This window comes from Hibiscus syriacus, unplaced genomic scaffold (genome assembly GCF_006381635.1).
Source record: "Hibiscus syriacus cultivar Baekdansim isolate YM2019G1 unplaced genomic scaffold, ASM638163v2 tig00112737_pilon, whole genome shotgun sequence".
In the NCBI taxonomy this organism is placed as follows: Eukaryota; Viridiplantae; Streptophyta; class Magnoliopsida; order Malvales; family Malvaceae; genus Hibiscus; species Hibiscus syriacus.
This window is the reverse complement of record NW_024063391.1, coordinates 331,199-347,291: the sequence shown is the minus strand read 5'-3', so window position 1 is coordinate 347,291 and position 16,093 is coordinate 331,199. Positions and strand designations below refer to the sequence as shown.

General features: G+C 33.5%; 1 pseudogene; it reads left to right on the top strand.

The window, feature by feature from the left end:
* Positions 1-7,096: 7,096 nt before the first annotated feature.
* Positions 7,097-13,333, top strand: LOC120182700 (annotated as a pseudogene).
* Positions 13,334-16,093: the final 2,760 nt, after the last annotated feature.

Genomic DNA, 16,093 nt, shown 5'->3' with positions numbered 1-16,093 from the left:
AATTAAAAAAAAATTGTTGTTTTTCAAATTATTGTGTTTTGATTAAATTATGTTGTTGTTATGAAAACTATACATATATTGTTTCTCAAAACCGTATTTTTCAAAAGTTTCTCAAAAACTTTGCCCATTAGGATTGATTTAGAGAACCTTGAAATATTGAGGACTCAATTGAGTTTTGGGATTAATTGAATTGCATACATTTGTTTTTAAAATTACAGGTTATCCAATCTATTCCGATTTCCTTTACCATGTCCAATCCTAAACGTGCTAGGTATTCATCTAGTCGTTCTAGTCGTCAACCAAATTCACCTTTAAATCCTCCTCCTATTCCTCAAAATCCTATTCCAAATCTTGATCCTAACTTGACTATCCAAAATTCTTGTTTCAATCAACCGGGTCCTAAAGATTATCGTTTTTGGTTTTACCAATATTTTAACTCGTATAAGATTAGGGAAGAACGTATCCCATCTCTTCAAGCTATAGTTGCTATTAACTTTAAATATCTCCCTATCTTGCACGAATGGAAATTTGATAAACTTTTCGAACTTGAACTCGTTGTCTATCATCAACTTGTTCGTATCTTCTATTGTAATGCCGTTTGTATAAAAAATCGTGACAAAACCAAAACCATAGGAGTACGTTCCTACCTCCTAGGTCAATATTTCGATCTTGATCCGGCTTACATAGCCAATGCCTTAGGCTTGGATAATGAAGGTTTATCAAATGAAAAACAAGTTTTAGGCTCTCGATATAAACGAAATGATAGTGCAAGTGTTCTAGATCTTCATGAGCGTTTTCTTCATCATGATCACTTAGTGGGTTTCGACCATCCGGGTCGTTATTCTACTCTCAGAGCTTTAGATCTTTGGTGGTTGCATTGTTTTGAACACAATATAAAAATAAACCTTTCCGAGATTATCTTTGCTGAGATTGTTGAAACCGTTAACCTAAGTGCCAAATAAGAAGCTCTGTTCTTCACTAGTTTACGGTTGTATCCTTAGTAATCTCTTTTCTAAAGCCGAGCTTCGAGTTGGTCTAGATGCCTCATTTCCTCTTAAGAAACAAATCAATCTTCTTTCTTTAACAAGAGCGGGATGGGTCAAAGATAAAGAAACCGGTGAATGGGTTCGATCTTCTGCAACTACTCCGAGAGCTAGTTCTTCACAAGCTCCACTCGAAGCTGACGAAGATCCAGAGTTTGAACAATTAATGAGGGATATCGATGAAGCCGAAGATGAGCCTGAGCAACCCGAGGAGCACGCACAACAATCGACTCAAATGCCTCCATATTTTCAATCCTTTATGGAGACATTTGATTTCCGATATGCGACCATGAATTCGCGCTTTACTTCTATAGAGTCCCATTTATCCACAATGGGAGCTCAACAATTAGAGATTCTCTGAGAGATGCGCACAAACAACGCTTCAATGAATGAACGTATTGATGCACTCTCACACGAGATGACCGCTATGCGAGCTCGTTTTCCTCCTCCCGATCCTCCTACGGATGTTTGATTCTATATTTTGCTTTGATCTCCAAACTTATTGTTTTAACATTTTGAATATTTTGGAATGTTTGAATTTGTGGATTGTGAATTTGTTTGGATTTATGGATGGTGTGATTTATTCATTATTGCATCATTTACATCATAATTAGCAATATGACCAATTTTGCCATATCACATTGTTTATGAATATTGATTATGGAACTAATGGCTAACGTTTCTCTTGATTGTGATCTTAGCAGCTTATGCATACATATACCTAATCAATTGGCTAAATGATTTTCACGTTTCTTTGAATTTTTTGATTTAACAAAAAGGGGGAGAAGTGTGTGTTTTTAAAAAATGATAAATGGGAGAAGTGTTAAAGTAAGGGGGAGTAATTTCAAAACTTGATTTTAAAATCTTAAAATTACTAATATGTTTTGTTATATCAAAAAGGGGGAGATTGTTGAAACATTTTGATATTTCGATATAACAAATTAAGTTAAATGAATTTTAAGATTTTCCAAATGATTTTCTAAGTATATTCGATATAATTATTCGAATATCAAAACATTACTCCAAATATTTCAAAAAACATTTTTAATCCTTACTTTAGTGTAAAATTAAGTTTTAATCTTAAAACAATTTCAAAATAATCTTTCAAAGTATTTCGAACCATTTCAAAGCCAAAAATTCCAGATTGCTCAGAGGGAACCGATTCCCCCCAATGGGGTACCGATTCCCCCCTGAATGGTTTGGCACCGAGATTTCCAGAATGCTCTGAGGGAATCGATTCCCCCATAGGGGGTACCGATTCCCCCATGTTCAACGGTCGAAATATTTGAATTTTACACTTAGGGAACCGATTCCCTATGAGGGGGAACCGATTCCCCCCATGCTCCAAGCATTTTTATTAAATGTTTTCACACTTAAACGGCTATATTATCTTCACTAATCATCCCTAACGTTCAGAAGTAATTCAAGGTGTATTTAAGCAAGCTTAGAAGCCATTGATCAAGAACAAGAAACATCAAGCAACTAGAATCAAGAGAGAATCAAAGAGAAAGCATCAAACCTCAAGTTTGAGCATTTCAAGCCTATTTTCATTCAATATTCATTTTGCTTTCAAGAACACATATTGTGCTCAATTGTATTCATCTTTGAGTGTTCTTTTCTTTGTTCTAGAATTGTGCAAACAATCTACCTTGTGAGGATTTCCTTGTAAGTTTGCAAATTTGTATTGTTCTCTTTGGGAGAGAGTTTTCTCAAGAATTTGGGATATAATTCTTGAGGGTTTGTAAGGTTACTCTTTGTCCTCAAAAGAAAGACAAATTAGTGAATTTGTGAAAAATCCTTAGTGTGGATAGCTAAGGTAGTGGACGTAGACTTTGATTGAGAAAGTCGAACCACTCTAAATCGTTGTGCAAATCTTTTCAATTTTCTGCAAAAGCTTCCACCGAAATTTTAATTGCCAATTCACCCCCCCCTCTTGGCCGATTCCGTCGATCGATTAACTCAACAATTTTTATGCATACCTTATGTCTTAATTCAAATGTATGGTTGTTGTTACTTATATAAAACTACATATATCAGTGAATTTAGTAGATGCATAGCAGAAATGATTAGTTGTAAAATGAACTAATATTATGTAAATTAAAGGTTATTAGCGGCGTTTGTATAAAAAACGCCGCTATAAATTTACTTTTATGGCGTTTGTATCCAAAAACGCCAGTAAAGAATAATATTTTAGTGGCGTTTTTTAGAAAAATGCCGTAAAATACTCTTAATTTTGTGGCGTTTGGTAAAAAACGCCGCTAAAAAGTTATACTTTAGTGGCATTTTTGGATACAAACGTCGCCATAGAGTTGTTATTCGGTGGCGTTTTTAATAAACGCCGTAATATAATAGTTACTTAGTGGCGTTTTCGTAAAAAACGCAGTAATAGAGTAGTTCCTTTGCGGCGTTTTTAATATAAACGTCGCAATTGTCATTTAGATGCACTACATCAAATCTGTTATGTAGCGGCGTTTAGAGAGAAAACGCCACAAATAGATGTAATATGTAGTGGCGTTTTTTGCAACAAACGCCATAATAATTGGGGATATACATGCGTTTTTGTATAAACGCCATAATATGTAATATGGTCGGGTGCGCTGTCAAGGATCATTCGTTACTCCCACTAAATATTTTGGATCCAGTTCATCACAGTACATGTCATCACAGTCTCGATCTTCCCAATTAGTAGTCGTTTAAAAGAAAAGTTGGCTGAGATGGATCAACAAATGGCTAACTTGAAAGCGGAAAATGAAGCAAGAGAAGCAGAGAGAGCAGCAGCGGAAACACAGAGAGAGGCAGCAGCAGCACATAGAGAAGCAACATATCAGCAGAGATGTGAAGAATTTGAAAAACGACTCAATGATATGATGCTGATGATACAAAAAACGCAACCTCAGAATCCACCATCGTAGTCTCATTTATGTTATGAACATTCTGTTAATGTTACTGAACCGTGTTTAACTGAACTTATATTACGTTAATGAAAACTTTTATTTATTATATTGGATTTGATGTTGCTTGTTATGGATATATAGTTTGATGTTATTGCTGTTTTGTTTGTTGGATAATGGAACAGGTTGAAATAACAGATTTGGGGTAATCGAACATAATTTTTAAATTGGTTAAATTCTGTGTTATTTAGCGGCGTTTTTAAAAAAACACTGCTATATATCGATCTTTTAGCGGTTTTTTGTATCCTAAAAACGTCGCTATGTATCGATCTTTTAGCGGCGTTTGTATGAAAAAACGTCGGGAAATCTCAACACATATTGCGGCTTGTGTGGAAAAAACGCCGCTAAATTTCAATAATTATTGCGGCGTTTGTGATAAAAACGCCGCTAAATATAAACAACTACTGCAGCGTTTGTGGGAAAAACGCCGCTAAAGATCAACATCTATTTGCGGCGTTTGTAAGAAAAACGCCGCTAAAAATCAACACTTATTGCGGCGTTTTTATTACATAGCAACACCTATTACGACGTTTTGTGAACAAACGCCGCTATATATCATCACCTATTGCGGCGTTTTTTGTACACAAACGCCGCGAACTTTAGCGGCGCTTTTTTCAGCGGCACTTTTTGCGGCGTTTGTCATAATGTTACATGTGTTTTTAGCGGCGCTTATAAACGCCGCTATAGGTAAAAAAAGCCGCAAAAAGCCATTTTTCTTGTAGTGCGTCTCGATTAATCAAAATGAGCTTATTTATTGTCTTTTTAATCTTTCTTGCTTTGGACTCTCAAATTGGAATTGAATACGTAGTTGACATTCGAAGATAATTGTCTCATAACACTCAACTCTAATTTGTGATTGTCGGTGATCTTTTAATCGGTTAATCTCCTATTATGGGTTACTTAACTATAGAGTTAAATCTATTGGTATCAATTTTTTATTCAATTTATTGGATGAGTTTTTAACATTTTCTTATATGATCATGGATCTCAAATAACTAGCTTATTGTGTAATGATTATATATAAAAAATGTGTCATGGTTATGTGTTTAATGTATGCTTATAGTTGTAAGCCTTTCATTATAATTTTAAATATTTATTTTTGCACGAATCAAGCAAACTTAGTGATTAAAGGAATGAACGTAATTTCTAACGGTCCCGATTTCATGCACCAGCGATTACAAGATATTTAAACATTCATTTTCAAATGATTGAAAGCTTTTATAATATATACTACCTCTTGTAATCACCTTAGATTAATAAACAAATATTTTTTAATAAGATTATTGGCCTCTGTTTGAATAAAAAATTATAAACCCAATATATATGTATGGGTAAAGTACATAAACAATCTTCCAACTATAAGGTACTGCTTTATTAAGTCTATTGACTTTTAAAAGTTATAAAATGATCCTACAATTATATGGTATTATTTTCTTGAGTCCATCAACTGTTAAAAGTTACAAAATAGTCACTGATTTATTCATATAATAAAATATGATCCTAGAATCTCAAACGACTATCATATTCATATCACAATCAACATGTCAACGTTCAACTCAGACTGCCATTAATTTTTTAATTAAGGGATGATTTTGGAACATATGAATAGTTATGTGACCATTTGGTAACTTTTAATAGTCGATGGACTCAAGAAAGTAACGTCCTATGATCAGAGAACCATTTTATAACATTTATTACTAAAGGACTTAATAAAATAATATTCTATAGTCGATGGATCATTTATGTACTTTACCTTATATATATTCTACACATTCTTTCATATATTTCAAGAGGATTCCTATTATCTCGTTGGCTTTTAGGGTGCGTTTGGTTTACGGAATGTAAGATTACCAGTGGGAATAAAAGATTACCAGGGAATAGGATTACTGAGAATGTTGTATTTGGTTAGTTTAGCAAGAATGTAAGATTATCGTATTTGGTTAAAGGAATAAAATATTATTAGAATGTATATTTGACCAAATTGTCCTTATTATATATTTTTTTATTAAATTGGAAAATATTTATATATTTTCTTTAAAAAAAATTAAATTCATAATATTTATATAATTTTTTTATAAAATTGAAAATATAAAAAGGTTTAATGAAAGGATAAAATTTTATTTTAACCCCTGAACTTCATATAAAATTTTAATTATATATTTTTTTGTAAATCTAAAATAGTTTAAGGATAAATTTGTAATTTAACATTCGTAGAATTTTTATTATTCAATAACAGAATAATGATATTTTTGAAAAAAAAATATAAGGACATTTTAGTTCAAAACGCCGATAATCCAACAATACCTAAGGAAAGTGAGGTAATGACATTCCCGGTAATATATCTAAAACATTTAACTATTGATAATGTAAGATTATCAGGAATAACATTCTCGACCAACCAAACGGAGAATGTGGATTCTATTTCCATGAGAATCTCATATTCTCCCAACCAATCACAACCTTAGCTTTTCGTTTCCATTTATAACGGTCGGATATTACGATGTACGGATCTCCTTTAACGCCGTTAAGCTAACATTCCCCAGACTTCGTTGCCATTCCTTCACTGTTTATCCACATTAACGCCGTCAAAATCAAACCAAAAGCTCCGGGCTCCGTCACTTCTCTCTCACACCACACTTTAAAAGTTAAAACTCTCAACTTTATAGTTGGCATTTAAATTTCCTTTCAACTCGCCGGCATTTATTTACACTGTAAGTTTCCTTTTAATCGATTGTCATCGCCGATTCTTTTTGTTTAATATTTAGAAACTCTAAATTGGTTGATTCCGATCCAAATCTGTATACAAATTTTCGATCACATTTTTGTTTATCTTTTTTTTACACTGAAGAGGTAAAATATATTTTTCTTCCAAATCTGTGTATAGTTTACTCTTTCTTTTTTGTTTCAATTTATTAAAAAAATTGATCTTCTGTGACTGAATTAATGATACATTGGTGTCGTGTTAACTCACTGAGTTTTAGCTTTTCTTCAGTCAGCGAATGTACTTAAAAGTTTTAGATTCATTTAAGAAACTTATATGCATTTAAATCCTGAACTAAATACCACGTCATTTTCACTGAATCCGAAATCGCTCAGGGTGTAGTTACACAGTCATTGAATCTCTGAGTCGTTAGAGTTATCTGTAATGGAATCTACACAGCAGCAAAGAAGAGGAGGAGGACTGATATCGCTATCTCCATCGCAAACTCCACGTTCAAACGATAAATCAGTGCGAGATCTGCGATCTGCCGATTCCAATTCAAGCTCCAAACATGATAGAGACAAAGGCGTTAACGTTCAGGTTATTTTACGTTGCAGGTCAGTTTTCTCTCCTTTTTACTTTCCAGTTAGTGTTTAGTTAAATGTATAAAATTAATAATGACAATTTACCCCCCTTGTAGGCCACTGAGTGAAGATGAAGCAAGAATAAATACTCCGGTGGTGATATCGTGTAATGAAAGCAGAAGAGAAGTTTGTGCTGTACAGAGTATTGCTAATAAGCAAATTGATAGGACCTTTCTTTTTGATAAGGTTGCATTTTTGTTATAAATTCCTTTTTTTACTGACTGGAGGTTAAATTTTGTTTTTTTTTTTACAAATAATTGTTTGGTTCTTGAGGAAATGTTGATGGATTTCAAAATTGAATTTTATTTTTTGGGTTTTGAAAAGGTAAAGAAGGATTTGAAAATTTATGAGTCAATTTATAATGTTGGAGATTGTTTTTTTTTATAGGTCTTTGGTCCATCGTCTCAGCAAAAGGAGTTATTTGATCTAGCTGTGTCTCCAATTGTGAATGAAGTTCTTGAGGGTTATAATTGCACTATCTTTGCATATGGCCAGACAGGAACTGGAAAGACATACACAATGGAGGGAGGAGCAAGGAAAAAGGTGCGCTTTTTTCTAGTTGTTAAGGTTGCATTTGGGAACTTGCGTTTAAAAAATAGTATAGTTTGTGTGGTAAAACAGTTACATTCATTATTATTTTTCAAATTTATTGATTTTTATGCCTATTTAGTTGTGAATTTGAAATTCTTATTGTAAGTTTTAAGTTCATGTTTGTGTCTTTCAAATATATAAACATATTGAGTTTTAAATAATTTATATAGAATATATGGGTTTTCATCATCACAATTTGTATGTAAGATGAAATTTGAACACAAATTTTCAACTCCATGAATGAATTCCATGATCCTTTGATTGCTTTCAGTTCTAAATGAACTTGTGATTCTATGCAGAATGGGGAATTCCCAAGTGATGCAGGTGTTATTCCAAGAGCTGTTAAACAATTTTTTGATATATTAGAAGCTCAGAATGCTGAATATAGCATGAAGGTCACGTTTCTAGAGCTTTACAATGAGGAAATATCTGATCTTCTAGCACCAGAGGAAACTACAAAATTCTTTGATGATAAAACTAAGAAACCCATTGCTCTTATGGAAGATGGAAAAGGGGGAGTTTTTGTCAGAGGCTTGGAAGAAGAGATAGTAACAACTGCTAATGAAATTTACAAAATTTTGGAAAAAGGCTCTGCTAAAAGGCGTACAGCTGAAACTCTACTCAATAAACAAAGTAGTCGCTCTCATTCTATATTTTCAATTACAATCCATATTAAGGAGTGTACTCCAGAGGGGGAAGAGATGATTAAATGTGGGAAGCTAAATCTTGTTGATCTTGCTGGTTCTGAGAATATTTCACGTTCTGGTGCAAGAGAGGTATTGTATTACCACCATCCGGAGTGTGATATTTGCTTTGCCAAATGTGTGAGATGACAGAAGAGTGAATGTCTGTGTAAGGAGTTTTATGCAGTCAAATGAAAAACCTTCTTGGGATGATTGAAGAGTGAACGTCTGTGCTATGAGTCTTGTGTAGTCAAATTAAAGTTCTCTCTATGTTGCACTCTCTATTAAGACTTTGATTTGGTGTTGTCTATGTTAGGATATCTGAACCTTTTAAGCATTGATCCTAAGTTCATTGACTCTTACAGGGCAGAGCCAGGGAAGCTGGAGAGATTAATAAAAGCTTGCTCACTCTTGGTCGTGTGTAATCAATGCACTGGTTGAGCACTCTGGTCATGTACCTTACAGGTACGGATTATCCATAGATGAGAGTTTCTCCATAGCATCTGGCTTTTGGATAAATAATATATGTATATATATATTTGCAAATGACAGAGATAGCAAACTAACAAGGCTATTGAGGGATTCCTTGGGAGGAAAAACAAAAACATGTATTATTGCCACCATATCACCATCCATCCATTGTTTGGAAGAGACACTCAGCACTTTAGATTATGCACATCGTGCCAAGAATATCAAGAACAAACCAGAGGTCAATGGATTAGTCTTACAAATCACCTTTCGAGCTTTTTATTGATAATACTCATATTATAAATCTGAATCATGTCTCATTTCTCTTTCATACAAAACTGAAATATTTGTTCTCTTCGCAACATGATGAATAATTGAAATTTGTTACTATTACAGATTAACCAGAAGATGATGAAGTCTGCTTTAATAAAAGATTTATATTCTGAAATTGATCGGCTGAAGCAAGGTAGTTGACTTTAACATATGTTTGCCAAGATACTTAATGACATCATCAATTGGTTCTTATAAGTGATGCTTTTTGCTTCCTTATATTATGTTTAATTAGAGGTGTACTCTGCAAGAGAAAAAAAATGGAATTTACATTCCTCGAGATCGTTTTCTCCAGGATGAAGCAGAGAAAAAGGTTGGATTCAAACCATACGGTTGACTGGTAGAATTGTTTGTCCCAAGTTTCATGGAGGATTGAGTTTTATTAGTGTTACTAAGAAATATTAACTTTTACCTCAGGCTGTGGCTGAAAAAATTGAGCGCATGGAACTTGAATCAGTATCCAAGGAGAAGGTATGTTTCTACAAAATTACCTGTTTAGTTCTTTTGGGATATAGGATTTAGAGGTCAAGCTAAGTATTCTTTGTTTATTTTCTGCAGCAAATTACTGAGCTTCAGGAACTCTACAATTCACAGCAGCTGTTGGCTGCAGATTTAAGTGAGAAACTTGAAAAGAAAGAGGTATTACAGTTTTTTATGGTCAACTTACAAGTGCCATATTAGGCTCTCTCTTATTTTTTTTCTTTTCCTCTTTCTTCCAGAAAAAGCTTGAGGAAACTGAATATGCATTGTTTGATCTTGAAGACAAACATAGGCAAGCAAATGCAACTATTAAAGAGAAGGAATTTTTGATATCCAATATCCTTAAATCTGGTGAGTTGGAGGTTGCTTCAGCAACTTCTCTGGTATGAGCAATTTTTCCTTTTTCTTTATCTTCATTTTCATGGGTGTTCTGTCACTTTTTAGTTTGAATTCATGCTTGTTTATTTAATATGTTTCTGAAACTAAATATGGCCATTGCTAAAATTTCAGAGAAAACACTTGTTAACTGTGCTATTGAACTCCGAGCAGAGCTCGAAAATGCTGCAACAGATGTCTCAGATTTGTTTTCCAAGATCGGTTAGTATCCTTCAGAGTACACTTGTTATATAAAGAATTGTTCCATAAAGATTATGTTTTCCAAATGTTGTTTGGTTTTCAGAAAGGAAGGATAAAATTGAGGATGGAAACAAAACACTTATTCGAAAGTTCCAGTCCCAGTTGACTCAGCAGCTTGATATCTTGCACAAGACTGTGGCATATTCTGTGACTCAACAGGAGCAGCAACTCAAACACATGGAAAAAGATATGCATTCCTTTGTATCGACCAAGTCAGAGGTATTGTTTCAACAGCATATTTGAACATATTCAGGACTAGATTGACAGCCTCTAATAGCTTATCCTTTGTATACCTGCAGGCTACAGAAGAACTTCGAGGAAGGTTAGGGAAATTGAAGAGAATGTATGGTTCGGGTGTCAAAACTTTGGATAATATAGCCTCAAAACGTGATGGAAATTTTGTTTCAACTTTGGGTGATCTAAATTCTGAAGTTTCTAAGCATTCACATGATGTGGAAGATGTAAGCAGTATTCTGATAGTTAAGTTTTGAAGTGAACTTTACTTTTCTTCTTCTGCTGCTTATGATGTTATTTATATGATTCAGTTGTTCAAAGGAATTACTTCTGAGGCTGAAGCGTTACTTGATGACCTTCAAAGTAGTCTTTACAAGCAAGAGGAGAAGCTAACTGCATTTGCACGACAACAGTACGAGGTTTATAATTTTTTGCTTTGTGTCTCAGCTAATCAGTAATTGAGAGGTGTTGGTAGTGGACTCGCTTTTTTCTATATCTACAGGCACACACCAGGGCAGTAGACAATGCAAGGTCTATTTCTATAATAACAGTTAACTTCTTCGAGACTTTAGACATGCATGTATCCAAGCTGACCAAAATTGTGGAAGAAGCACAAATAATGAATGACAACAAACTGTCTGAATTTGAAAAGAAGTTTGAGGTACTTAATAGTTCTTAACTCCGAAAAATTTGCTTTCTTAAAGCTGGTAACCATCAAGTTCAATTCAAATCTATGATACATGTAGGAATGTGCCGCTAATGAAGAGAAGCAAATGCTACAAAAGGTGGCAGAACTGCTTGCAGCTTCAAGTGTTAGGAAGAAAAAACTGGTACCTATATATATAACTGCTAATTTCAATATTCATATGAGCTGGGCGTTCTTGATCTGTGTTTGATAACTTTTTTGGGAATAAAATCCTTTATTTATTTTTTTTCTTTTTAGGTCCAAATGGCAGTCCATGATCTCCGGGATAACGTGTCCAGCAAAACAAGTGAGCTACAGAAAGAAATGTCTACCATGCAACAGTCCACTACTGTTGTTAAAACGGAATGGAATATTCACATGGAAAGCACAGAATCCCATTACATTGAAGATTCTTCTGCTGTCGAAAGCGGAAAGAAAGATATGCAAGAGGTTCTTCAAAACTGGTATGGGTTGTTTTCTCTTTACCTTTTTTTTCCTGGATAAGTAAAAATCTTATTTATCTATAACAAAGTTTTGCTGCAAAGCTTGACAAGGGTTACAACAAACCCACTCCACTCTTATAGGGTACGTAGCCATACTACATGCATTAAGTACCTATTCCCCAATCAACAATAAAAAGGCATTAAGTTAATCAGTCTATCTCTAGTTGCTTGAGTGATCGACTGAAATAATTCCACTGGTGATCAAGCCATTCTTCCCTGAAGTCTTCCATTGCATTCCTGTCAAATCATGTAAACATACAAGTTCTAGGCAAGACAAAAGTATACAGCCGAATCCAAAACTACCAGCCAAGAGTCATGCTGCATGTGTTGGTTTGAAAATTGGCACACAAAATAGATGATTCCTTGTTTTGGTATTATCCCCACACAATAAGTATCCAAGAGAGTTGTAGTATGCGTTGTTTTTTTCCCTGGCATCAATTTTCTGCTTCGAATTTTATTTTTTTAGTATGCACTGAACATCCTACAAAATTCTTGTTGCAGCATGAAGAAAGCAAAGATGAGTGCTCAACAATGGAGGAATGCTCAGGAATCCGTTATCAGTTTAGAAAAGAGAAACGTTGATCCTGTGGATTCCATTGTTAGGTAAGGGCTTTATTTTCTCAAAAGTGTTTTAGAAAAATTTCAGCCATAGATCACTGATCTTTGTTAGCTTTATTCAATTTAGGGGAGGGATGGAAGCCAATCAAATTCTCCGAGATCAGTTTTCCGGTGCCGTGTCCACTGCTCTTGAAGATGTAGACACTGTAAACAACAGCTGTCTAACATCCATTGATCGTAAGTATCTAGATTCTCAAAAATCCTTATCCAGTTAATTCGAACCCGAACCGGAACCTAAACCAGCTCAATTCGATCATAAAAAAAGAATACAACTGATGAACAAAAATGGTGGCAGATTCATTACAACTTGATCACGAAGCATGTGCGAACATGAATTCCATCATCATTCCTTGTCGTGAAGAATTGAGAGAGCTGAAGGGTGGTCACCACCACAAGACTGTAGAAATCTCAGAGAATGCAGGGAAATGTGTGGAGGAGGAATACATGGTAAGATAGTACAGAATAATGCCATCTGAAACAGCGTTTGATAAAACACCTTTTTCATTTTGTTTGGTAACTCATAATCACAGGTGGACAACCCATCGTGTACAACACCGAGGAAGAGGGCGTTTAACCTACCGAGCTTGTCATCAATTGAGGAACTCAAAACTCCTCCATTTGAGGAATTGTTGAAGCCGTTTTGGGAAGCAAAAACAGCAAAATTAGGCAATGGAGATGTAAAGCACACATTGGGGGAATATGAAGCAACATCAACAGCTCCACCATTGAAGGATTCCAGACTTCCACTCACTGCTATTAACTAAAAAGTGAATGGGGAAGTTCAAGAGCAAGACAGATGAAAAGACTGTAGCATAGGATATAGTATTATTATTAGTATAGTGGTGTGTACAGTGCGCAGATACAGAACCAGAATACCTGCGGCTGAAGCGGCTCTGCCTCTGGCCTTCCACTCATTGTTTGCTCAAACAATTCAACTGGAACATCAACATGCACTAAACTCTTGAATAAAATAGTAACTAGTTCCTTTCTTTATAAGCCCATCCCGTAAAGTTATGATATACTCTATTGTAGGGATTTAAATTACGATTGTGATTGTATTTTCAAGTATATTGCATTTATCACGGTTATGAATATAACGGATGTTTCTAAAATCATTATAGTTATTGCGACTGTACAATAACAATTTAAGAAAATTATACTCTACTAATAAACTTGGTTAAGTCAGGTAACTTTGCATCGGAAGTGCTGCAACAATATCCTGCATTAGCTGGAAACTGAGTGAACCTGAGAAAAATTTAGTCTGCATACCTTTATTTTTGAAGCAATGGATTAAATTTTAAACAACAATAACCTTTTAAGAAATTCTTACTTGTCTCGTGGAACATAAAGATTAGTTTAAAAAAAATTAAATTTAACATTTCTTAAAACATGACAAGTATTAAATTGATCGGATCACTTCAGTGCATGTCATATCATTTTTTTACCGTACAACTTTATCGCTATTTACAATTTTACTTGTTGCTTCAAAATTAAATGGCTTTATGGTATTTAAGACCTTCAAATATTTTTGAAAAAATCAATTTGACCATTGAATTCGATAAAAAATTCAATTTAATCTCTATGTCATGTCATCATCTACCATGAACCGTCATGTCAGCACCATGCACCACCACGTTAATATCATAAGACCAAAGTTTGATTTCATTGATCAAAATGATGAATTAATTTTTTCTTCTCAATTTAAAAATCACATTAAATTTTTTTGAAACTTTTTGAGGAATTTAAATGCCTTTAAGTTAAATTAAATTTACAAATACTAAGTTATTCATTTTATAGTAGATGGACAAATTTGCTCTTAGACTTTAGTGCAGAGACCTGCCAAATAGTTTAACCCAACGATATTCTTTATTTGCAAAATAAGCTGCAAGCATTGGTTGAGAAAAATAAATTATTTGGTTTATTAATGATATTGGTCTAGTAGAATGAGACGTTTTATCTATTAAATAAGATTAGCAATTAGAATTTTAATGTTATAAATAAAACAAATCGATTTGGAAGGGTCGTCTTCGTAATAAACTTTTACAGTATTCTATATAGATTAATAAATCAATTAATCAAATATTCATAGTTAAACCAAAAAACTAATGTTAAACTGAAACCTGCTTTGAGTAAATGCACATAAAAGTCCTTGTCCACCCTGGAATCTTATGGTTTATTAAATAGGAGCAGTGACAAATAAGACGTTCAAAATATTAAAACCAATAATACACGATTGATATCATGTTCAATTGAATTTTATTATATATCAACAATTTAGCGAATATATCTTGAGACGCCGATAGACGCTATAAAAAAACAACCAATTTTTTTTATTAAGTTAAAATGATTACAAAGTAATATTTGTTTTAAATTCTCTCAACCATTTGACAGGAAACACTCAATTACCCTGTTGTACTTGTAGCCATCGGTGCTCGAACCTGTGAGCTCTATGAAGAACAACAATTCCTTTAACCACTAAAGTAAATTAGTTTGTGCAAAAAAATCCTAAGATATGATAAAAACAATTAGTAATTCATCCTTTTAATTTGATGAATTCATCAAAACCGTCTAAATAGAACCACTGAAATTCTAAGTTATGAATTCGTTAAGAGTAAATACAAGATTTAATCTTTCATGATTTTATTTGACTACGGAACCCAGAAAATTAGGTTCGGTATCCCTCCCAAATTCCTTAGTCAATGGACTTAAGGTTCACCCCCTCGATGAATCATAAACCACTTGTTGTATTTAATCATTTAGTCAAAGGATAAAAAATGTGAATCTTTGTCCCGGCGTACTTCATAGTGAGTGTAACATCCCTAATCCAACTTAATCAAAAGTCAAGTTGAAAATGTTATATTAACTAATCACAATTTAAATTTATTTAAAACTGAGCTAAATCAAACTATCAAATAATCACACAATTATCATTTATCATTATAGGACCTATTCGTAAAACATATCAAATACGAGGGTAATATTTCATAACAGAACATAAAAGTGGATTAAAACATTAATTTTGCAAGATTTAGGGTTGCTTAGGTGGTTTTGATACCAATCATCTCGAAACCCAGAACATGATTTCAATACCCATAGAGTCTACTGGAATTTGGTATTGAAGTTGTGTTGCTGAATTTTGAAACTCAAACATCTAAAATACCAAATTAACAATTTTATAGCTTCAAGAAACCATACTTTAAACTCTAAGAAACATATATAGTCAAAATTTAATATAAACACTCATTTAAATACATCATTAATCCAACATACAAAGTATATACATGTTAATTAACATCAAAAGATTAATCATTTAGCATATTTGCACCATTTACAAAGTTCATTTTCTAATGTACATATACATGTCATATCAAGCATTCAAAAGATATAACAATATATGTATTCCTCAGCCTATCATGCTTTTCTAAACAAATCTGATTAGTGATTGCAATGATATTATTTTTATTTCGGAGACTAAAATGCAACTGTCTTAAAACCCGAATCACCACAAATAGAATTTAACCTTAAT